The sequence below is a fragment of the Adiantum capillus-veneris genome, chromosome 7, assembly GCF_014529385.1.
Source record: "Adiantum capillus-veneris isolate H3 chromosome 7, ASM1452938v2, whole genome shotgun sequence".
Lineage (NCBI taxonomy): Eukaryota > Viridiplantae > Streptophyta > Polypodiopsida > Polypodiales > Pteridaceae > Adiantum > Adiantum capillus-veneris.
The window spans coordinates 143,585,359-143,611,052 of record NC_140937.1 but is presented as its reverse complement, the minus strand read 5'-3'; the positions used below and the strand labels follow the sequence as shown (position 1 = coordinate 143,611,052).

The following is a 25,694-nucleotide window of genomic DNA, read 5'->3' as shown; positions in this document are numbered from 1 at the left end:
GACTCGAGATGTACTTCCTATGGAGCGTGATTCTTATTCCCCTATATGATTGAGAAAACTAGATAGACACCAGTGTAGGAATGACAACATCATAGTGGGGAGTGGTTCATTCCCTTTCTTGAAACTTGGAGGTTATGAATTGTTGCTGCTTGATTTATTCTTTATTACACTTTCATACGAGTGAAGTTTGAAGCTACACAACTTAGCATGACCACTTTGTTTTATTCCAAATAAATGCAGATTGAAATTATAAAAAGGTTGTCTTGCTTGTTTTGTATGGCAGCCAAAATGTCACCGTGAGTACTTGTGGTGGTTGTGTATGTGTACAATACATGATTACGAAAGGCATTGGGATTGAGCTTGTATGGAAGTGTGATAAAGAATAAATCATGTATCAACTACTAATAACCTCCAAGTTCCAAGAATGTACCATAGTCTTAAGAAAGGGGATGAACAACCACTCCATACACAATGATCGTGTGAGTCCTTAGTCCTATGTTGATGTCTGCCTAGTTTTTCCAATCCTATAGGGTAATGCGGATGAAGATCCATAGGAAGTATATCTCGAGTCTAATGAAGGTAGGAGTTCCAAACACGTGGTTAGGGGTGAAGTAGTAAAAATTGAGCCCCTACTCAAGAGGATACGAGAAGATTCATTAGTTGGAAACAGAGCGACTCTGCTTACACACAAAAACAAGTATCAGAATTACCTATAAAAATGCATGACAAAAAATAAGATTTGAAGAATTACTTACGTGTCATGGGACTGGCTCGTAGATTGGAAGTAATGTAAAGAGAGCGCTAGTAGCCTCAAAATCCAACATCATGTGAATGTTGGACTCCAAGTCGATGTGATAAGGCATCGTGTTGAAAGTTGGGCCAAATGCCACCAACAACAAATTTGTCACGTGGTTTGCCTTGGATGAAAGTGAGGTCATCTAGCAAATCCAAGTTTGTGAGAGTCGAGACGTGTGCAATGGGGAAGGTTGGGCCGTCCTCCCAAGAGTCAACCTCAAATTTCCACATCCTCACTGAAAGAGCTTGATATATTAGGCAACCTGTCGCCAAAAAAATGCGATAATTCCACTCTATGACTCTATCAGAGGATGAGGTGGGGCGTAATGAAGGTTTGTCTACCTCTAAGCAAAAAAACCTGCCATCACACATGCAAAACCGCAAGAAAGTGCTAATAGGACTGATGTATCTGTATATGCTCATCCCTCAAACATCTAAATCATCGTTGCCTACTTCACTGGCCTCCTCCCAAGCAGCCTGCACCCAACTATTGTGAGATCTTTTATACGTAAAGAGGGGTTGTATTGGATCCCACACAATCACGTAGTAGTCATTGCTCGATACGCTTGCCACAAGTTGAACCTCCCAAGTCTTATCCTGGCTACAAGTGGAAGTGGAGGTAAATGGCGACATTGATGATTCCATGGATTCAACACCACCACCTTTTAATATGACCCAACGACAAATGATCAAATTAACCCTCCATCTGTGCATGCTTTTTGACATCCAAGGGGTAATGCATGAGGCCTAGGTTCGAAAATAGCCTAATGGCCAAGGAAAAAACCGAGAAGCATTGCAATGGGTAAACGATGTATGGACTCTCGCAGAATTCCCATCAATTTTGGCATGTGCAATCCTATAGTCACAAGGAATCCCTTTGTGCCACTCGAACTCCTCATCTATGTGTTGCCGACAACAATGCTCCTCATCAAGTTGCTGGCAGAGCGTAGAGAAAGAAAATCTGGAAATCGAAGCCTCCGAAAAACATGCTCGGTAAGTACCACTACCATTTTGGCAGGAAGGTCCATGAGGAACAAGGTGTCACAAATATGGAAGTGCAAACTTGGCAAGAACATGCCCAGTAAGAACCTGTCACTTTGACAGAGAGCTCCATGTCAAAAGAGGTGGCATGACGCTCACAGATGTTGTAAGTTAGAATGAAAATGAGAGGGAATGCTTACGTTAAGGGCCATCACTCATTTTACTCTAAAGCATTTATAGTGTAAATGATGAATGAAACAACCAGTAAATCATTAGATGAGTTCATTAAACATGGGGGGGGGGGGGGGGGGGGGGGGGAGGGAGAGCCCATCCACCATTGAAAGGAGACCAAAGAGAGGACAGAGGAACCTTAAATGGAATCTAGTCTCATCTCATTTTTGGCAAACGGAACAAGACGTTGTGTCCTCACAAAAGCACATTCATCATGCACGTGTGTTTGATTGTAGCCTACTATTGGCACGTAATGATAAAAAAAATAGATTGTTAGTTTTGCAATTTATTTATTGAGGTGTGTCACAATTCTGCCTTCCTCCTGCACCATCCTTAGGGCACCATGCATTCATTTGTCGGGAATTTAATAATGCTTGTCTCGACGGGGAGAGTAACACTCTAGGTCATATTCACATGCCAATGCACGAACTTCAATGATAAGTCAGAATGTTTCTTTAGTAATCTTTGACGCTCTTGTTAGTCAAGCCATGTTGGTACACATACCAACATATTGGTTAGTCACGGAATAGGTCTCAATTGTATCATTGGTACAATGCATCGCAACGTGTTGATTGTGTTTCGCACATGTGGTGCAGACCTTACATTCCCACACTTTTGATAATGCCCCTCTATGGTAACAATAATGGGTTTGCCCATGAAAAGGCTTTTGCTAATGTAAACATGATGTAAGGACAAGGCTATGGTTCATGTTGCCATACATTCACTCCTTATACGAGAGTATTGATCTGCTTCATGCTGATGGAGAAAACTGAATGCACCCCCTTGTTGCTAATGTGTGATGCCTATGCCAACCCATAATTCACGACTCTATAAAGAGCAATATTGTACTAACAAATGTGAAGAGAGATGTGTCTTCTTATGCCTTTTAGCTTTTGTTTATAGAAGCAACATTATACACATTATATGAAAAAGAAAAATGCAAAAGAAAGGGACACAAAATATTAGAAAAGAAAAATTTATATCATTTTATTTTTTACTAAATAAAACAAACTATTATTCACTTCAAAATGCTTTTAGAAAAGTTATAACAAAAATCAATTAAAGAAGATTATTTGACTAAAAATGGAAACATGTACTCAACTTTAAACCAACAAGAATAACACAACAAAAAGGCTTAATCTTAGAAATCAAACTCCACATAACCACTTCTAAAGTAGCAACTTTAAATCCTAAATGGAAGACACTTGAATTGAATACTATTACAAACCTACTAAACTAGGTATTGGTACAATCTTTTTTTCATTTGTTTTAAGGGGTATCATGGGTGATGCCCTGGGCTTGAAGGAGTGAAAAGTTTAAGGAAATGCAAAAGGAAAGGAAAACTGGGACATGGTGGGTCACACAATGGTCTCACCTTTTCCCCCTAAAGTTGGGGTGTAATACAAATATGGAAAGGAAAATTACCAAAATACCCTTGTATCTATTTTGAATGAATTGTTCAAGATTTTTTTATCTTTATTCCTTTTGAAAAATTGAGATCTATTTTTGAGTCCCGAATTACTTCGCCAAAAAGCAATCCATCTCCAAAACCTAGTTTTATCATCTTGTATTGATAGACAATCAATCTTCTTTTATGAAAAGCTACATTGTTTTTTGGGAATTCCGGAAAGGGCTCTAGGAATTTATGACAAACTATTGGGGGTGCTCTTTGAATTTTTGAAATTTGAGGGGTGGAGGTTGGCACGTGGAGAGAGAGAGAGAGAGAGAGAGAGAGAGAGAGAGAGAGCATGAATCGTGAGGAGCGACGAGAGGGGGAGATTTTTTTTGTAATACATCATGTGAAGACAATCGATGCATAGCACAAAGGAATGATGATCTACTACCTATGGTGGAGACAACGAGGTTGCAGGGAGTTCCAGTGTGTTTGGCAACAACCCTGCAATCTCTCTCTCTCTCTCTCTCTCTCTCTCTCTCTCTCTCTCTCAAACATAGACGCAGCCTGCATGGAATGGACAGATGGCCCAAGCTAGGGAATGTGCACGTTGCAGGGAATGGGGAGATGGGCCTTTCTATTTCTCTTATGCGAAGCATTAGCAGACTGGCCAAAAATGATGCAGAGCTTTAGTCTGTGTGTACAAGAAAAAGATCGAGCATGCATGGCTCTTGGCACCTAGAAGAAGCCAACAAATTCCCAAGGGCCAAATGTTTAAAGGCAGATGCACGTTCTTAGAGACGAGTGGAGGGACGGTGGGCAGTGGAGTCTCCAACTTAAGCGTGGAGAGCATTTTTTTGTTTTGGGGGGGGGGGGGGGGGGGACAAGTGGGAACATTGATGTGGAAGGTGGATTTGTCCAGATTCCACCTAATAGAAATGCAAAAGAGCCTGTAGTACGTAGTATGTAAAACATAACCAAAAGAGAACAAAGTTTAAAACTTGACAATACAAGACCCTTTTTTTTTTCAAAACGTATTATAAAGTCACCAATAGATTACAAATCAGTCTCAAGCTCAAGCTGAGCCTTGAGGGATAGAGGGTTACAACCGAGCTTAGTTACAAGTACCTAATAGCTAACTATTGTGGAGGGCATGATCGGATGGCGAGGGTTGCCCTAAGCAAATGATCCGGGCTATACCTTGTACTTACCACATATATTGTCTCCTTGCTTTCTTGTACAATCTCCGAGAAGCTAACCACATACAGGTCATTATCAAAGACATGACAGTCCGTGGCCTTCCAGATATTATTGAAGAAGTAGTATTTGACTATTTCAGTACAAATTAGAAGTGCAGAACTTCGAAACTGTTTGCCACCAAGACACAAATCCTTATTGAAATACCCAATCTTTCACGTTCTTTGTATCCATTTGCACATATTTCCTGCAAGGTCTCTAATAGCCGGGCATTCCATGAAAAGGTGGCAGAGGTCTTTGTTAGCTAATCTGCACAAAGAACATCAATCAGGTATGATACACGCGCTTGAATGTTGACACCTGTCGAGAAGGCCCCCCAAACGATTTCTAGCAATTGATATTACTATCCCAGAAGTGGCTCAGCCATTGATGTCCCTTTCTTGTTCATCCTTCTTGCAATTTCACTCCAATAAGGGTTCAAGATAACCCCAACAACTTAAGATAGCCACGGGGACCAATGCGAGATGGAGTTATGGAAGTATCTTGTAGCTTCACCCCATTCCAGTGCCCCTGTTTCTCTATTGCATTTTTGCACCATCTCTCTTGTGATACCACTCAGTCTTAAGCTAGCCCACCCAGGGGCTAAAAGTTTATTGTGCACCTCGATCCCTTTCCATTGACCACCTTCAGAGCAAAGTTTTGTCTTGTCAATCATATCCTTGGTCATGAGAGCCCAAGACTGGTCTTGATTTGCTATTGAGACCACAAACTTGGCACACAAGGCCTCAACATGAACAACAGGGTTGAGAATTCCAAGGCTACCTTGGACCATTGGTCAAGCGATACCTTCCCACTTTGCCCATTGCCACGGCGCCGCGGTTTTAGTGTTGTTCCTCCATAAGAATATTTTAATTGGTTTTGAAAACTCTTAATTACATTTGGCTATTTTGAGGAGCAGGCTGGTGAAGGCAATATAAGGAAGCATAAAAGAATTAATCACTCTGACCCGACTCTGGAAGGGGAGCAACACATACTCCTACTTTCTCATTTTCCTCTGAATCTTTTCAAGGACCCACTGGAACCTTTGCTTGTAACGTCCACCCCTAAGGGAGGCCTGAGATGCCTTAAGATCCTATCTTTAGACACAATCTCCCTTGAATAGACCGATAGGTCAAATGAGTCATTTTTTTGTTAGGGAGATCAGTCGCGACTTCTCAATATTACACTTTGACCGAGAAGCCACAACAAATGTCTTCACAATCTCAAGGACCTTTCTGAGCACTTAATGGCAAGCTTTGAAGAAGAGGATGGAGTCATTCGCAAACATCTTGGCGAGGAGCTGGTTGTTATCGGGAAGAGTTAATCATTGTATTTCCTCCCACTTAGCAGCAGCTTCAAGCATCGTTAATAGAGGATGCAATCCAATAGCAAAGAGAAGCGAGGCCAAGGAGCATCCTTTCTTGATTGATCTTTTGGCTTCAAAGGAGCCCACAATTCTATCATTGAACAACAGTTCCGAAAGGCTACTTGCACCTAGAGTGTGTATAACGTGACAGAGGAACAACCCAAAGCCCACTGATTTCATGACATCTTCAATGAAGGACCACACAATCCTATCATAAGCCTTGTCCAAATCTAGGTGCAGTCGAATGCACTATTGCTTCATGAAGGCTGGATACTCAATGCCAACCATTGATGTCAATATGTTGTCATAAATTGATCTTCCTTTGATAAACCGGTGCTGATGAGAAGAGATGACTCTATTAAGGAGGGTTGCCATTCTAAGAGCGACTCCCTTGGCAATGATTTTGTATGCAACTAACTTCATAGTTATGGGATGCCAATGCTTAAACTGCAAGTTGCAAACCTGTTTCGAGATAGTCTTGATAAGCCCTCTTTTCACATTGAGATCCAAGGATCCCTTGACAAGAGCCTGGTTAGCCAGACACGACGTGACCGGGACCTTGAGGTCCTCTCAGAACTCCTTGAAGAACTCAATGGTGAGACCTGTAAAGAATGAGGATGCAAGAGAGCTACACAAGACAAGCACAAAGCACACAAAGATGGAAAGCTTCTTCTTCTTCTTCACAGAAAAGAGAGTACAAAATGACTAAGTGCTAAAGCTGAAAAGTAGCACATATGTACATGCGGTCACTAAGTGTGAACTCGCTAGAAGCGTACTAGGCTGGCACTATAAGTGTAGTCCAGCTGTAGAATCACTGGCAGAGATCCTCCGTGTCGGTCACCTAACGCGCCAGTGAGTAAATGCCGTAAGCGGCCAAGACCCGTAGTGGATGCCAGCTCAAGGTGTAGAGCTCGACATCTCAACACTCCCCCTCGAGCTCTGCATGTCGCAGAGTCCAAGCATAGTCCGGAAACGTCGAAGCTTCTCAGCTTCGAGGGCCTTGGTAAAGATATCCGCTATCTGCTCCTCTGTGCTGACATAGACCAAGTCGATGTCGCCCGCCAACACTCGCTCTCGAACGTAGTGGTAATGGACCTCTATGTGTTTGGTCCTGGCATGGAACACTGGGTTCCTAGCCAACTGCATGCTGCTGAGGTTGTCACAATGGATGCAAATCTGCTGGTCCACCTACACTCCCAAGTCCTCAAGTAATGTGTGTAGCCAAGCTACCTCGCACGCCGCAACTGCTGCACCTCTGTACTCGGCCTCTGTGCTCGATAAAGCAACCGTAGGCTGCTTTTTGCTGCTCCAAGTAACAGCAGCACTCCCAAAAGAGAACATGAAGCCACTCGTAGATCTCCTATCAACAATGCTACCTGCCCAATCTGCATCTGTATACCCATACAATGCTAATGGTGCATCTGCTACATAGAACAATGCGTAGTCAAGAGTACCTTGCACATACCTAAGTGTGCGTCGTACTCCATCCAAATGTGGCTTCCTCGGAAGTTGCATGAACTGACTCTCCAAGCCTACTGTGTAGCTCAAGTGTGGCCTCGTGATAGTCAAGTAGATTAGACTACCCACAATCTTCCTGTACATGTTGACATCCTCAACAACATCACCCTTCTCTGCACTCAGCTTTGCATTCACATCCAAGGGAATAGAAATTGGCTTACAATCAGCCATACCATACTTTGACAACATGTCCAAAGCATACTGTCTCTGTGATAGCCATACACCCTCTGGAGTCCTGATCACTTCAATGCCAAGAAAGTAGCGCAACTCGCCTAAATCTTTCATTTCAAACTCTTGTTTGAGAAGACCCTTCACATGGTCAATCTCCATAGCATTGTCACCAACAATAATAAGGTCATCTACATATATGGTAATGACCACAATCCCCACATCACTCTCACGTACATAGAGTGAATGATCAGCATGAGCTCTCCTAAAACAAATACTGACAAGATACTTGGCAATCCTATCATACCATGCTCTAGAGCCCTGCTTCAAACCATACAAAGCTTTGAGAAGTCTGCATACATAATCTGGGTAACCTGGATCGACATAACCAGGTGGCTGATCCATATACACTTCCTCTTGCAACTCACCATTCAAGAAGGCATTCTTTACATCCATTTGATGCATAATCCATCCTCTAGATGCAGCCACTGCTATGACAGCTCTCACTGTCGTCATCTTTGCCACTGGAGCAAAGGTCTCCTCATAGTCTATGCCATACGTCTGTGCATAACCCTTTGCGACCAGCCTTGCCTTGTGACGCTCAATGTTACCATCAGCCTTATGCTTGGTTTTATACACCCATTTACAGCCAATAGCTTTCTTGCCACTTGGCAATGGCACCAACTCCCATGTATCATTTGCTTCCAATGCAGCCATCTCTTCATTCATTGCATCATCCCAATGCACATTTCCAACTGCATCCTCAAAACATGTGGGCTCCACATCCTGTATCACCTTAGCCATGTAGGCTTGGTGATGTGCTAGATACCCATCATAAGTCAATTTCTGAACTGGATTTCTGACTCTATTAGATCTGCGCGGTCCTGGGTCACTCCTTTGCCCTCTAGCATCTTCTTGTACTTTCCTTACACCAGGTGTCCTGACAGCCGGAATTCCAAATTCCTCATCAAGACTTTGTTAAGAACCATCTGAATCCATGTCTACATGTGAAAAACCTGATGATGCATCAACCATAAAGGGAGGTTCATCAACCTTTTCCTTTCCTTTTCGTGATACATTCCCTGTACCTGTTGGTGGAGTAACCTGCGTACGTAGTCTACCATTCCATGGTTTCTCAACAGAGCCACGAGAAGAGGACTCTTGTGGTCCACTCAAAACCTGTGACTGTGGCCTCACATTTTGTACAACCACATCATCTTTTACATCAGCCCCAATAGTGCCATGTGCATTACTGTACCAGCTGCTCATCTCATCAAAGACTACATCTCTGCTCACTCATAATTCTCGTGTAGTAGGTTTGTAGCACCTGTACCCCTTTTGTTCAAGGGAATATCCCACACGAATACATTTCTCTGCTTTAGGATCCAATTTCCTACGCAACTCATCTGGTACATGCACGTAAGCTATGCAGCCAAACACTTTCAAGTGTGCCAAATCAGGCTTTGTACCTGTAAACTTTTCCTCAGGTGTTACATCATGCACCGCGGCTGTAGGTGTCCTGTTCATAATGTACACAGCTGTATTTACAGCTTCAACCCAGAAATGATGAGGCATGTTCTTCTCATTCATCAATGCACGTGCAACCTCTGCAATGTGCCTGTTTTTCCTTTCTGCGACCCCATTCTGCTGTGGAGTATATCTGCATGTAAACTGCCTGTGTATACCATGCATTCGCAGAAAATCTGAAAAATCATTGGAGAAGTACTCTCCCCCTCCATCTGAACTCAATGTCTTGATTTGCATATCTGTCTCCTTCTCAATCATGACTTTGAAGTCTTGAAAGTGACCAAACACTTCACTTTTGTTACGCATGAAGTAGACCCATACTTTCCTTGTATGGTCATCAATGAAAGAGACATAATACCTGCAACCATGTATACTTGCAGTATCGGTTGGACCCCAAACATCTGTGTGCACCACCTCAAGTGGCTTTTTACATACATTGCGCTCATGTGGAAATGAGCCCTTTGACTGTTTTCCAAACTGGCATGCTGCACACACTTTATGCATACCATCCACCTTGAATTTGGGCAAACCTTTTACAATCTGTTTTGATTGCATGCTGCGCAATCTCTGCTCATTGACATGGCCAATGCGTTTGTGCCAAATGTCAACATCAGCCACAACACCTGTGCCCTGTGCAAATAATGCAGCTTTTACCTCAGGCATGTCTACATTCAGCGTAAACATTCTGCCCACACATTTTCCCTCTGTGATCAGCTTACAGCCATTCTGGAAATCTTCTACATAACAGCCATTTGGATTGAAGCGAACCTGCAAACCCTGCTCAACCATTTGTCCAACAGAAACAAGATTCTTTGTAATGTTTGGGACATGAAGTACATCTGCTAAGTGCTTTGATTTCCCACTCTTCATATTTAGAGGTATGTCCCCTACATGAGCAATGGGGTGAGCTGTGTCATCTCCTGTCTGCACATAGCCTGACACATCTGGTTTGCGCATATCTCTAAACCACTCTCCACGAGACGTCATGTGATTAGAGGCACCTGAATCCACATGCCAAACATCATCTTGGGTGGAATTCTCTGCAGTCATTGTATTCATTACATGTTGCATAACAAACATGCGCTCGTTTTTGCTGTCATCTGCATCTCTGCTAGTAGATGCATAGTTGCCCTGTTCTCTCTTTCTACTTGCTTTTCCCTTTGGACAGTCACGTGACATGTGACCTCTTTCACCACAAGTCCAACATTCTCTACTATCTGGAGTATGTTGCTGCCTGCTTGATCCTGCACCACAACCTCTTTGACTCCCCTTGCCTTGAGACTGGTTTCCCCTGCCACCTGTATTGTTTTGATTTGATTGACCTTCCAGAAATTGGCCCCTGCAACCCCTTGGGCCTCGACCACGACCTCTACCTCTACCTCTGTTGGAGTTAGAATAGAAGGCCTGTTCAGAATTATTTCTTCCATGAGAAGAAGATGTTTCAAGGTTCTTCTCCTCAAGAATAAGCATAGAAATCAAATCTTGGAACACGGGGATGTCGTCTCTTGTATTCATGGAAGACCTAAAATGTACATACTCATCTCCTAGACCATCCAAGCATGCACGGAGAATGTCATCGTCTTCCACTGAGACTTTAATAGATCCAAGAGCCTCAACGATACTCTTGATCTTCAAAGCATAATCATTGATGGAGAGGTTGTTCCTCTTAACCTGATTTAGCTCCGACTTTAGTTGAAGCTTCCTGGCCTTGGTGTTCACCTCGAACACTCTGCCTAAGTTTTTCCATGCAATGGCGGGGGTTTCAGCATCCTGTAGATAGCCCATCATGCCATCTATGATGCTCATAGAAAGCCAATACATCACTTTGCTCTGGCCTTGTTGCCAGTCCCTCAAAGCTTTCCTTTGTTCTGTTGTAGCATTTGCCTCGGGAATCTCTGGTTCCTTTTCATTGTCTCCTTCTACATAGTCCCAATAACCTTTTCCTTTTAGGAAATTTGTTATTCTGAACTTCCATGCAGGGTAGTTATTTTTCTCAAGCTTCTCAGTAACAATCTGACTGAAACCGTCAGACATCTTGAAGCACTAAGACAAAATAGCTGCAATCTGCAAAAACCTGCAAATCTGCTGAACCTGCTATCGTGGTTCCTGTAACGCTTTCTACACTCAACGAGTGTCCACAATCAAGCGTACATACAACCAATGTACTTGTACAGTAAATCTCTGTATACTGCACTTTGGAGACCTGTTCAGAAACTTGTGCGAAAAACGAGTGTCCACAATCAAGCGTACATACAACCACTGTACTTGTACAGTAAATCTCTGTATACTGCACTTTGGAGACCTGTTCAGAAACTTGTGCGAAAAACGAGTGTCCACAATCAAGCGTACATACAACCACTGTACTTGTACAGTAAATCTCTGTATACTGCACTTTGGAGACCTGTTCAGAAACTTGTGCGAAAAACGAGTGTCCAGAATCAAGCGTATATACAACCACTGTACTTGTACAGTAAATCTCTGTATACTGCACTTTGGAGACCTGTACCAGGCTCTGATACCATGTAAAGAATGAGGATGCAAGAGAGCTACACAAGACAAGCACAAAGCACACAAAGATGGAAAGCTTCTTCTTCTTCTTCACAGAAAAGAGAGTACAAAATGACTAAGCTAAAGCTGAAAAGTAGCACATATGTACATGCGGTCACTAAGTGTGAACTCGCTAGAAGCGTACTAGGCTGGCACTATAAGTGTAGTCCAGCTGTAGAATCACTGGGAGATATCCTCCGTGTCGGTCACCTAACGTGCCAGTGAGTAAATGCCGTAAGCGGCCAAGACCCGTAGTGGATGCCAGCTCAAGGTGTAGAGCTCGACATCTCAACAAGACCATCCCAACCAGGGGATTTCTCCTTTCTAAGAGCTTACAATGTAATCGAGCATTCATCTTCAGAGAAAGCCATCTCAAGCCGATTGGCTTCAGGTTGGGAGACTTTGCTGTTGACACTCTCAAGCAAGGTCGCTCTTGATTCATCCACCTCTTGAGAGCATGTCTCTGGTTGGCCAATGATTTGGCTAAGGTGATCGAGCATGAGCCTAGCCATTTTGTTTTGGTCTTGTGTAGCATTCCCATTCTCATCTATGAGCGAGTGGATGAAGCAGCGACTTTTCTTGATTTTCAATGCTTTAAAAAAATGTGCTTGATTAGCAGCCTTTGGATGGAGGAAGGTCTCTCGAAATAGCATTCTCACCCTCTTGACCTCGTCGAGCTGCTGCTCAGCACGTTGGCTTTCGCTTCCAACCACCATTTGTGTTTTTCTTCAAAGACCGGTCCAAAAGCTTTTTTGGAAGTCAGATTAGCAACTCCTCTTCAAGCTGCTTCTAGTGCTCTTCTCGAGCCTTTTCATCCGAGGGCCTGAGCTTTTGATCGCTTTTTGGATACTTCGAGCAAAGAGATCCCAAGCTTTAGGTTTTACATCTTTATTGAGTTTGCCCAAAGCTTTCTTGGTAAGTCTTTGAAATAGAGGGTCCTTAAATAGGTGTGCCCCAGTAACAGGTAGCTTCTTACTCCCCTTGGGGGTCTGACCCACCCCATTGACTTTCTTGAGTTCCAAGTGTAATAGTATATGGTCCGACATGCTTTTTGTTGGTACCACCTTCATTTCAAGTAGAAACGGGATGCAATCATCTTGGTGAGAGTAGTAGCACCTCTCAAGGCAGAAAGGCGTGAGGGCATATTGTAGGCTTGTGTACGTGAAGAACAAAATTCTATTCCAAGGACCCACGTCCCATAGGTCCAAAGACCCAACAATTTAGTTTTTTCAAAACCTGCCAACATACTGGCTGATCTTGTTCTATCCTTTCTCTTCTCCACCATATTAAAGTCCCTCATCAATAGCCACTCTCCTTCAATGGGGGTATCCCTAAGATGCATCCACAATTTGGCTCTATCCTTTGCATTGCAAGGGCCATATATGTTGACTATAGTGATAGTCTGATCTTCCCACACAATTCTCACTCCTAGGGCTCTCCCAGAGGGGTGATTAAGGACTACTTTGGGCTCCATTTCCTTGTCCACAATAGAGAGAACTCCACTGAACCCATCCACTCCCTCTCCATAGAAGACCAACTTCTTTCTCAATGCCTATTTTCTTTTGTTGCGAGCATCAAGATTATGTTCTTGAATGTCCCAACAATTAACTTCCTTCTCCTTTCTAACTTCCTCCCAGAATAGGGCATGCTTCTTTCTGGTCTTCAATCCTGGCTTCCATCATTGAGAGAGGGGAACAAACTCTTCAACGTTTGATCCCTCCCGGGTCCCCGCATTTGTGGACCTAGGAGGATGTGAAGGTTGCTCAGGGTCAAGGGTTTTCTTCTCTTACAACACTTCAAAGGGGTTTTGGAGCAGATGGCACGAGTCTCCTCTTTTAGTTTGATAGGGGGTGCGAAGAAGACTATCCCTTTAAAGGCTCCGTTATTCTCTGGTGCTATGAATTTTCTTTCCATCACCTTCACCCTTTTGGCCCTTTTTAGTCCTGAGATCTTCACAGCCCGACATAGTTGTTACTTTCAGAATCTTAGGTGTAGTTGCGGAAAACGCAAACGGATCAACTTTGCGGGGGCGTTCTAGGCATTGCACTGAGAAGCTTTGCACCTCAACCGTCCTTTCTTGAAATTTGGTGACTTCATTGTCACAAATCATAGCTTCTTTTTCCTCCCCTAATCTTGTCCCTGCGCAACCCTTTACTTGTTTCTCACCCTCTTCCACTATTGTTTTCTTGATAGGGACATGATTAATATCCCCATAATTAGGGGCCTGGGCTGTAGGCTCGGAGTTCGCTTTAGTCCTCATGGGGTAACCCTTGGCAAAGTGCCCCAATTTGTTGCACTCAAAGTACGCCCCAAAGTAAGTCCCAAAGTTGAGCGAAATAGTAATAAGACTAGCTCCAACGTTGATCACCATACATTTTAGTGGTGTCTTAGACCGATTCCATCCTATAAAAATTGGATTAAAGAACCTTCCTCGACCCTTCCTTTTAGGGACAAACAAGGGGTTGCCCACTTGATTGGCAAGCATCATGATATTATCCCGGAGCCAACTAGGCAGGCCAGCAAACTCCACCCAAATAGGATGGATCCTCTTAAGGGACTCAACAGACTCGAACATTGGCTCCCATGGTAGACCACAGAATGTTGTCTTGTTAAATGTAACGGGACCCTTACCAAGGAACTTTGAAACGTTGGATACCTCCTTGAATCTAACTAAGCAAAACCCCTTGGCTAGGTAAGTAGTATTTTCAATTTCTCCTCCATGCCCAAGGATTTGCGACCTTTGAATCCATTGCATCAACTCATATCTATTCACGATTCTCCCACTAAAGTTGAACACAAGCGTCAGCTGGGCTTGCATGGCTAGCTGTTTTTTAATCAAAGTTGGCAAAATCCCGACATTGACGGCCTCCATGACCTCCAACTGCTATGGCAGTGACTTCTTAAGAACGCAAAGGGATCAATGCGTTAGTCCGTCTTCAACTATGCCATCGCTTTCTGCATGTGAGAAAGGTCTTTTGGTACCATTCGAGCCGATATCCAGTTGCTTGAGTTCCTTAAGCTCTTGTGCAAGGTGAGTCCTAACATTCTTCAGACTTTCATGGCTTGTACCACTTGAAGTCTCAACAGTTGCGACAACATCGCCAGTTACCTTAGAGTCACGACCCTTCAAAATGCTTGCAAAAAATACTCCCGATCTGAGAGCTGCAGAACCCATTGCTACCTTGCTTTTATCTGAACAGATCATGCCCTGAGTCTCCCCTTCCTTGAGGGTTTTTACCTCAAAGTTATAGCCTTCAGACTTTTGGTCAACCATGTTTCCCTTTTCTTTAGTAGAGCAGCCCTTTTCAATCGACCCCCAGACCCCGTTGTCGAACACCCACCCCCCATCGATGGTCGTGATGTTGGCCTGGCGCCCTCATCTGTGAGGATGATCTCTTCATTGGTGCGAGTTTCCTAGCTTCTATGGCCCCTTTCCCCGTAACCGCATTTTGGGCTTGGCTTTGGCGTGGTTGAAAATATACGACCTTAACCTTACTACATTTCCAAACATGAAGAATACGATTATCACCTTTATCATTCATAGCTTGTTCAACAACTATGATATCTCTACTCATGTCATCAGTGCCCAATAGTAGTTGCAGGTTTGTATATGGTTCATTCATGATGTGATTATACTCTATAAAACCAATGATCTAAGTTCTATCACCCTCCGGGGTTGATGGTGGGCACTTCTCATGCATGACCTAATGTGTCATCGTCCTGCCACTAAGCCTCCCCACTCTGCCTTGCACTAACCAATGAACTAAGTTCTATCACCCTCCAGAGTTGATGGGCACTTCTCATGCATGACCTAATGTGTCATTGTCCCCCCACTATTCCTCCCCACGCTGCCTTGCACAAACTCAAGAATGTTTTAAAACTACCCATGTCGCCATTACCCAATAACCGCCCATACACAGAGCAATCCCAAAGGTGGGCCACCTTGCAACCATACACTATCCACTGCATAAAAGGTGGTGACTTTGCAAGAGAACCAAGTTGAGGGGTGTGAAGATTTACTTGGACCCTTCATCCTCTACAACCAGGTGCAAGAGGAGGACATAGACAACTAGGTCGCAGAGTTAAAAGTTTTTTTTGATATCAATAACACGTGCATGCCTCTCATGCCACCTGCATTCCACAATTTTACTGACTCTAGTTCGTGAAGTGTGATGGTTGTTGGTCACATGAGCTAGTTTTAGCTTGTGTTATGCACTATACCCACACACCCACGCCTATAGAATGTCACATATCTTCTATATTGGGTTTAGATTGCTATTAAAGTAATTTAAATCCTAGGCACTTATAAGGAGGTATCCAACTTGATGTAGATTCGTTGCAGGAGTTACGATCATACAAGAACTTTAGGCTTTTCAAGCTTTGTAAAATATCAAGCTATGTATGAAATGACCCCAAACTTAAGATGGAGAATACCGTTTGTACATGAGCTAAATTTGACTCTTGTTTCTAGGTCAATCACATGCATGTGTGGTAGGTGCAATCTAGATGCCGACAACAAGTGTCCTACATAGGGTACTTTAGTGGGGGCTGTTTGGCGGAAGAGGCAACAAGCGGCCGTGGCCAGAAGGACCATATTTTCTTGAGAAACCATTTTAAAATTCCTTTGTAAAGAAGCATCTCTAAGCCGAGAAATTGTCAAGGATGTATGATTATTCTTTTGGGAGCAATTGTATATCAGAGAGAGTCAATTTTAAGATTAGGGGCTTATGGCCGGACAAGCCATTTTTGCAAAGACCTAATCTATAAAGGTCATTTTCTGTAAATTTTGGAGAATCTTTTTGGATGAGAAACTGAGAAGACAGCGTACGAATGAGAGCTCCTTCTTGTTCAAACTTGTAATCTTCGCCATTGCGGCTATGGTAATCCAAATTCAGTTTTGATTATTGCATTGTGTTCCTCTCCTCTTGCTCTTTCCTTCAAGTATAATCATTCAATATTTGGTGAAAGTTTTCGACTATGTGTTTGAGGATTTAAATCGCTGTTTTGAGTGATTAGATGCGTGTTTTATGTCGCTTCGACCCTAGGAGGGGCTTTAGGGACCCTAAAACGACCCATTAGGATCAACTGTTCGCTGTTTTTGTCGACTTTGTGAGGAATGATCGCGATCGTGGTACCTCTCTAGAATGCTGTGACAATGATAGGATATGATCCTAATGTAAAGAATGAGGATGCAAGAGAGATACACAAGACAAGCACAAAGCACACAAAGATGGAAAGCTTCTTCTTCTTCTTCACAGAAAAGAGAGTACAAAATGTCTAAAGCTGAAAAGTAGCACATATGTACATGCGGTCACTAAGTGTGAACTTGCTAGAAGCGTACTAGGCTGGCACTATAAGTGTAGTCCAGCTGTAGAATCACTGGCAGAGATCCTCCGTGTCGATCACCTAACGCGCCAGTGAGTAAATGCCGTAAGCGGCCAAGACCCGTAGTGGATGCCAGCTCAAGGTGTAGAGCTCGACATCTCAACACTCCCCCTCGAGCTCTGCATGTCGCAGAGTCCAAGCATAGTCCGGAAACGTCGAAGCTTCTCAGCTCCGAGGGCCTTGGTAAAGATATCCGCTATCTGATCCTTTGTGCTAACGTAGACCAAGTCGATGTCGCCCGCCAACACTTGCTCTCGAACGTAGTGGTAATGAATCTCTATGTGTTTGGTCCTTGCATGGAACACTGGGTTCCTAGCCAACTGCATGTTGCTGAGGTTGTCACGATGGATGAAAATCTGCTGGTCCACCTGCACTCCCAAGTCCTCAAGTAATGTGCGTAGCCAAGCTACCTCGCACGCCGCAACTACTGCATCTCTGTACTCGGCCTCTGTGCTCGATAAAGCAACCGTAGGCTGCTTTTTGCTGCTCCAAGTAACAGCAGCACTCCCAAAAGAGAACATGAAGCCACTCGTAGATCTTCTATCAACAATGCTACCTGCCCAATCTGCATCTGTATACCCATACAATGCTAATGGTGCATCTGCTGCATAGAACAATGCGTAGTCAAGAGTACCTTGCACATACCTAAGTGTGCGTCGTACTCCATCCAAATGTGGCTTCCTCGGAAGCTTCATGAAGTGACTCTCCAAGCCTATTGTGTAGCTTAAGTCTGGCCTCGTGATAGTTAAGTAGATTAGACTACCCACAATCTTCCTGTACATGTTGACATCCTCAACAACATCACCCTTCTCTGCACTCAGCTTTGCATTCACATCCAAGGGAATAGAAATTGGCTTACAATCAGCCATACCATACTTTGACAACATGTCCAAAGCATACTGCCTCTGTGATAGCCATACACCCTCTGGAGTCCTGGTCACCTCAATGCCAAGAAAGTAGCGCAACTCGCCTAAATCTTTCATTTCAAACTCCTGTTTGAGAAGACCCTTCACATGGTCAATCTCCATAGCATTGTCACCAACAATAATAAGGTCATCTACATATATGGTAATGACCACAATCCCCACATCACTCTCACGTACATAGAGTGAATGATCAGCATGAGCTCTCCTAAAACCAATACTGACAAGATACTCGGAAATCATGTCATACCATGCTCTAGAGCCCTGCTTCAAACCATACAAAGCTTTGAGAAGTCTGCATACATAATCGGGGTAACCTGGAACGACATAACCAGGTGGCTGATCCATATACACTTCCTCTTGCAACTCACCATTCAAGAAGGCATTCTTTACATCCATTTGATGCATAATCCATCCTCTAGATGCAGCCACTGCTATGACAGCTCTCACAGTCGTCATCTTTGCCACTAGAGCAAAGGTCTCCTCATAGTCTATGCCATACGTCTTTGCATAACCCTTTGCGACCAGCCTTGCCTTGTGACGCTCAATGTTACCATCAGCCTTATGCTTGGTTTTATACACCCATTTACATCCAATAGCTTTCTTGCCACTTGGCAATGGCACCAACTCCCATGTGTCGTTTGCTTCAATTGCAGCCATCTCTTCATTCATTGCATCATCCCAATGCACATTTCCAACTGCATCCTCAAAACATGTGGGCTCCACATCCTGTATCACCTTAGCCATGTAGGCTTGGTGATGTGCTAGATACCCATCATAAGTCAATTTCTGAACTGGATTTCTGACTCTATTAGATCTGCGCGGTCCTGGGTCACTCCTTTTCCCTCTATCATCTTTTTGTACTTTCCTTACACAAGGTGTCCTGACAGCCGGGATTCCAAATTCCTCATCAAGACTTTGTTCAGAACCATCTGAATCCATGTCTACATGTGAAAAACCTGATGATGCATCAGCCATAAAGGGAGGTTAATCAACCTTTTCCTTTCCTTTTCGTGATACATTCCCTGTACCTGTTGGTGGAGTAACCTGCGTACGTAGTCTACCATTCCATGGTTTCTCAACAGAGCCACGAGAAGAGGACTCTTGTGGTCCACTCAAAACCTGTGACTGTGGCCTCACATTTTGTACAACCACATCATCTTTTACATCAGCCCCAATAGTGCCATGTGCATTACTGTACCAGCTGCTCATCTCATCAAAGACTACTTCTCTGCTCACTCGTAATTCTTGTGTAGTAGGATTGTAGCACCTGTACCCCTTTTGTTCAAGGGAATATCCCACAAGAATACATTTCTCTGCTTTAGGATCCAATTTCCTACGCAACTCATCTGGTACATGCACGTAAGCTATGCAGCCAAACACTTTCAAGTGTGCCAAATCAGGCTTTGTACCTGTAAACTTTTCCTCAGGTGTTACATCATGCACCGCAGCTGTAGGTGTCCTGTTCATAATGTACACAGATGTATTTACGGCTTCAGCCCAGAAATGATGAGGCATGTTCTTCTCATTCATCAATGCACGTGCAACCTCTGCAATGTGCCTGTTTTTCCTTTCTGCGACCCCATTCTGTTGTGGAGTATATCTACATGTAAACTGCCTGCGTATACCATGCATTCGCAGAAAATCTGAAAAATCATTGGAGAAGTACTCCCCCCCTCCATCTGACCTCAATGTCTTGATTTGCATATCTGTCTCCTTCTCAATCATGACTTTGAAGTCTTGAAAGTGACCAAACACTTCACTTTTGTTACGCATGAAGTAGACCCATACTTTCCTTGTATGGTCATCAATGAAAGAGACATAATACCTGCAACCATGTATACTTGCAGTATCAGTTGGACCCCAAACATCTGTGTGCACCACCTCAATTGGCTTTTTACATACATTGCGCTCATGTGGAAATGAGCCCTTTGACTGTTTTCCAAACTGGCATGCTGCACACACTTTATGCATACCATCCACCTTGAATTTGGGCAAACCTTTTACAATCTGTTTTGATTGCATGCTGCACAATCTCTGCTCATTGACATGGCCAATGTGTTTTTGCCAAATGTCAACATCAGCCACAACACCTGTGCCCTGTGAAAATAATGCATCTTTTACCTCAGGCATGTCTACATTCAGCGTAAACATTCGGCCCACACATTTGCCCTCTGTGATCAGCTTATAGCCATTCTGGAAATCTTCTACATAATATCCATTTGGATTGAAGCGAACTTGCAAACCCTGCTCAACCATTTGTCCAGCAGAAACAAGATTCTTTGTAATGTTTGGGACATGAAGTACATCTGCTAAGTACTTTGATTTCCCACTCTTCGTATTTAGAGGTATGTCCCCTACATGAGCAATGGGGTGAGCTGTGTCATCTCCTGTCTGCACATAGCCTGACACATCTGGTTTGCGCATATCTCTAAACCACTCTCCACGAGACGTCATGTGATTAGAGGCACCTGAATCCACATACCAAACATCATCTTGGGTGGAATTCTCTGCAGTCATTGTGTTCATTACATGCTACATAACAAATATGCGCTCGTTTTTGTTGTCATCTGCATCTCTGCTAGTAGATGCATAGTTGCCCTGTTCTCTCTTTCCACTTGCTTTTCCCTTTGAACAATCACGTGACATGTGACCTCTTTCGCCACAAGTCCAACATTCTCTGCTATCTGGAGTATGTTGCTGCCTCCTTGATCCTGCACCACGACCTCTTTGACTCCCCCTGCCTTGAGAGTGGTTTTCCCTGCTACCTGTATTGTTTTGATTTGATTGACCTTCCAGAAATTGGCCCCTGCAACCCCTTGGGCCTCGACCACGACCTCTACCTCTACCTCTGTTGGAGTTAGAATAGAAGGCCTGTTCAGAATTATTTCTGCCATGAGAAGAAGATGTGTCAAGGTTCTTTTCCTCAAGAATAAGCATAGAAATCAAATCTTGGAACACGGGAATGTCGTCTGTTGTATTCATGGAAGACCTAAAATGTACATACTCATCTCCTAGACCATCCAAGCATGCACGGACAATGTTATCGTCTTCCACTGAGACTTTAATAGATCCAAGAGCCTCAATGATACTCTTGATCTTCAAGGCATAATCATTGATTGAGAGGTTGTTCCTCTTAACTTGATTTAGCTCCGACTTCAGTTGAAGCTTCCTGGCCTTGGTGTTCACCTCGAACACTCTGCCTAAGTTTCTCCATGCAATGGTGGGGGTTTCAGCATCCTGTAGATAGCCCATCATGCCATCTGTGATGCTCATAGAAAGCCATTACATCACTTTGCTCTGGCCTTGTTGCCAGTCCCTTAAGCTTTACTTTGTTCTGCTGTAGCATTTGCCTTGGGAATCTCTGGTTCCTTTTCATTGTCTCCTTCTACATAGTCCCAATAACCTTTTACTTTTAGGAAATTTGTTATTCTGAACTTCCATGCAGGGTAGTTATTTTTCTCAAGCTTCTCAGTAACAATCTGACTGAAACCGTCAGACATTTTGAAGCACTAAGACAAAATAGCTGCAATCTGCAAAAACCTACAAATCTGCTAAACCTGCTATCGTGGTACCTGTAACGCTTTCTACACTCAACGAGTGTCCACAATCAAGCGTACATACAACCAATGTACTTGTACAGTAAATCTCTGTATACTGTACTTTGGAGACCTGTTCAGAAACTTGTGCGAAAAACCCCTAAAATTTTTCGTGGATTGCGAACGAAGGGATTGTGATGCTCTTGCTCTCTTAGCCTCTCTTGCCTGCACCAGGCTCTGATACCATGTAAAGAATGAGGATGCAAGAGAGATACACAAGACAAGAACAAATCACACAGAGATGGAAAGCTTCTTCTTCTTCTTCACAGAAAAGAGAGTACAAAATGACTAAGTGCTAAAGCTGAAAAGTAGCACATATGTACATGCGGTCACTAAGTGTGAACTCGCTAGAAGCGTACTAGGCTGGCACTATAAGTGTAGTCCAGCTGTAGAATCACTGGCAGAGATCCTCTATGTCGGTCACCTAACGCGCCAGTGAGTAAATGCCGTAAGCGGCCAAGACCCGTAGTGGATGCCAGCTCAAGGTGTAGAGCTCGACATCTCAACACCTAATAGTCCCCTGAAGCTTCCCTTCAAGTTTCGTGCGATTCCAAATAAATTTGCATGGTAAACGGGCATGACGACTGTAGAGCTAGGTAGAAGGACATAGTCAGATTACTTGGCAGTGATGCGTTTGATTTACTTGTAGAGATAGTAGTTGCATCTCATCGAGTTCACTTCATTAGGCTTGACAACCTAGTGAGTTTCCATGCCTCATCCGAGTCGATTCCCCTGTATTGATAAATATGTTGATGCTTGAGAGCTATGCTATGGACGTCCGTCGCGGCGACCCGCAAACATTGGCGCCGTTGCCGGGGAATGCACCTTAGGTTATGAGTGACTGAGTGCGCAGTTAGACTCCTTAATAAAGATCAATCCACAAATCCATTTTACACCTCAGTTAGGCTACTAGACAAGAGTTTAGAGCCTAGTGGAATCTAGAGCCAGTGGACCGGTCAGATCCTCTCTTAGGAGATTTAGGGAGCTGAGTGAACATGTTAAAGCATTTTTGCTCTTCAATTTCTCTAATTCGATTGAGTACTGAAATCTCACCCGAAATCTGTCGTGTTCGTTGTGTCTGATTCAAATTCTTATGTTTTTTCAGTTCTGTACTTAGGAGTAGGATAAGCAAATCACATTCCAATCAAATTTGGGGCAAAAGTTAGAGTCGAAAAACCAGAAAACCATAACCTTGGCCAAAAAGCCATAAGACTCTGAATTTCTGAAAATCTGACTAAACAGGGCTAAAAGTGATTCAAATAACATAGTGGTAGTACAAAACACAAGGAAACACTTGTCAGAGGGAGCAGACAAAATTTCATCTGATTTGGCTCAGGTACTATGATCGCGATCGGTGTACCTCAGTCTCAGAAGTGTACAAGATTTAACATGTGCCTTCCTGATAAGATTCTAAACAAGTTTGTCTAAAGCAACCACACTTAAAAACATCAAAAATCAAGGGGATCAGGCCACTTGGGTAAAACTAGCCTGACAGACCCAGAAACTACAAAATCTTGACTTTTGGTGATCCAAATGCAAAAAGACTTGGGGGATAGCCTTGAAACATCAATGTCTACAAGAATGCCAAATTTGGTCTGATTTGGACTCAGAAGTACGATCGCGATCGGTGTACCTCTGGCCTAGATCTAGCTCATTTTTGACTTGTTCATAAACCTAGGTTATACAAGATACCAGGAGTTTTCAAAACTCAAATTGGACATACTATCAATAATCTGCAAAAGAAATTGTGTTGAGATCATTTTGAAGTGTTGAATCTACTAACAGTTGGAATGATACAGTGATCTCATAGCCATCCAGTGTATTCATTTGTAGAGACCGGTCAAGTAACAGTCCATGCAGTCGCCAGAATTAGAAGATTTCTCCATCTCTAGGTAAGAGGTTTGGATTCGGTTAGTAAATCCCACTTTCTTCATGTTTTTGAGATTAGGAAAACAAATTAACACCCGACACCTAAATTTAGCGGATCAAACGAGTGTCGCGTCAACGGAGGAGAGTGTAAACCAAAGGATAGTACGCCCGTTATAACCGATCCTTGAAGAAGTCATTTCTGATACTTCTTCGGAGTACTTCACAGAACACTTGGGGCAAATAAAACTAAACGGGAGAGAAAACATGGCAGCAAGACCATCAGACCCCTTGGCCACACTAAAGCTATTGTTCATCAAGTATCAATATGACAACAAGCAAGGTGCCAAGATATACAAAGACGGTATGGACCGCTACTGTGTGAAAATAGAAGATAGACCAAGCGAGTTCAGGGACTTAGTGCCTGTAAGCTATAGCGGAGACAGGTACCTAGATGAAGAGGGTATCATGTATTTGGTAGTCCTGAATCCTAACATTGTAGACAAGTGGGGATTGATGGGCACAAAAGCCAAAATAGACGAGGAACATGAGGAAAGGGCTCCAACAATGAGCTTACCGAATGTGAAATTAAGGCGAGAAAACAAAACGATGCGAATCAACACGGATAATGTCTACTTGGGGTTATACAAGTATAATAATGGAGAGCAAGATCTCTATTATAGATGTGAGGAACCCTACGTCGAGGAGATGACTGAGCGGAAAAGACTTTATGTCTTCACCTACACCGAGGGAGTGGAAATGAAAATTGTCGCATATGACAAGTATGGAAGACGATATGCAGCAATCGATAAAAAAGAATTGGAGGGATATACGTACTTTGGGGGGCCACTTCACCAGTACTATGTCACTCCAAGCCCTCTTAGAACAGCACCTACAACTGTTGTGCCAGAACCGTTAATCACAGGTGGAGAGAGGACTCATGTAGCTGATTCTTTCAGTCGACCTCATTATTCGATGCCAAGCCCCATGGGAACGTTACATTCCAGAGAATTGATGGCTACGAATCGGGGTAGTACGGTTCCTATCTCTATACATACGGCTGTAGGTCCAACATTTACAGCTGTCCCATCACATTTGCCTCCTAGTAGTAGATTTGGGGTAGGCGAGCCAACGAGAGCAACCTACGACCTCCCTGATGTACGAGAACGATTAAGTCGGGACATGGGAGCAATGAGAGTGACCGCAGACCATAGACGGATCAGACCGTCCCAAGTAGCGAAGTGCATGCCAAAGAAGTATAGCGGCTCGGGGGATCCATATGCCCATGTATCGCTCTTCAAGCAAGTCTTAAGAGCGGAACAAATCACTGATTTCCATACTCAATACGAGGGATTCGGGCTGACCTTGGAAGGGACGGCCTTAACATGGTTTCAACCTTTAAACCCTAAAACTTGTCCAAATATTGAACATGTATTGCGCGAGTTCGCAGAAGAATTCTCAAAACGGGGTATAAAGCATAATACTGTATCGCAGATATATGCTTTTAAACAAAGGAAGAATGAAAACGTGAAGAAAGCAACCTTGAGATTCAAGAAATACATTGAGAGATGCCCCAGAAGAGAATTACCGCAGGACGAGAGATTGTCTGTGCTCTTCGTTGAAGGACTTAGGAATGAAACCTTGAAAAAGGACCTTCACTTGAAGACCTGTAGCACATTTCAGCAGGTTACAAGGGAAGCATTATATCTTGTCGACAACTGCAAAGCATATAGGTAAGTATCCAAGGATACTGATTCAATAGCCAGTGGCTCTTCATTGATTAAGAGCGAACCCTCTACCAAGAAAGATGCTCAGGCGTCCTTGATGCCGATAGCTGATCAATTGATAGAGGAGGTAACAAAGAGAATGCAACAACATGTGAGATCACATCCGTTGATGAGACAGTCTCAGACGAGGAAGTATGACGCATGCGGGGGAGATCATCCGATGCCATGGTGCACACAATAGCCGAAAGCTCCAGTTGCAAGTGGACGAGTACTGAAATGGTGTGCCATAGAGCAGAAATGGACGAATCATAGCCCTGAAGAGTGTTTTTATAACAAAAATTTTGTGAGGGAAAGACCGTATGGACCTCCAGCAGGACCATCCCAACCACCTCCCCCAAGGTATCAAGTTGGACCAAATATGAATTTGGTAGC

The 25,694-nt window shown here is 43.5% G+C and overlaps 1 pseudogene; it reads right to left on the bottom strand.

Annotated features, from left to right (window-relative positions):
* Positions 1-1,221: 1,221 nt before the first annotated feature.
* LOC147454733 (uncharacterized) lies at positions 1,222-2,566 on the bottom strand (annotated as a pseudogene).
* Positions 2,567-25,694: the final 23,128 nt, after the last annotated feature.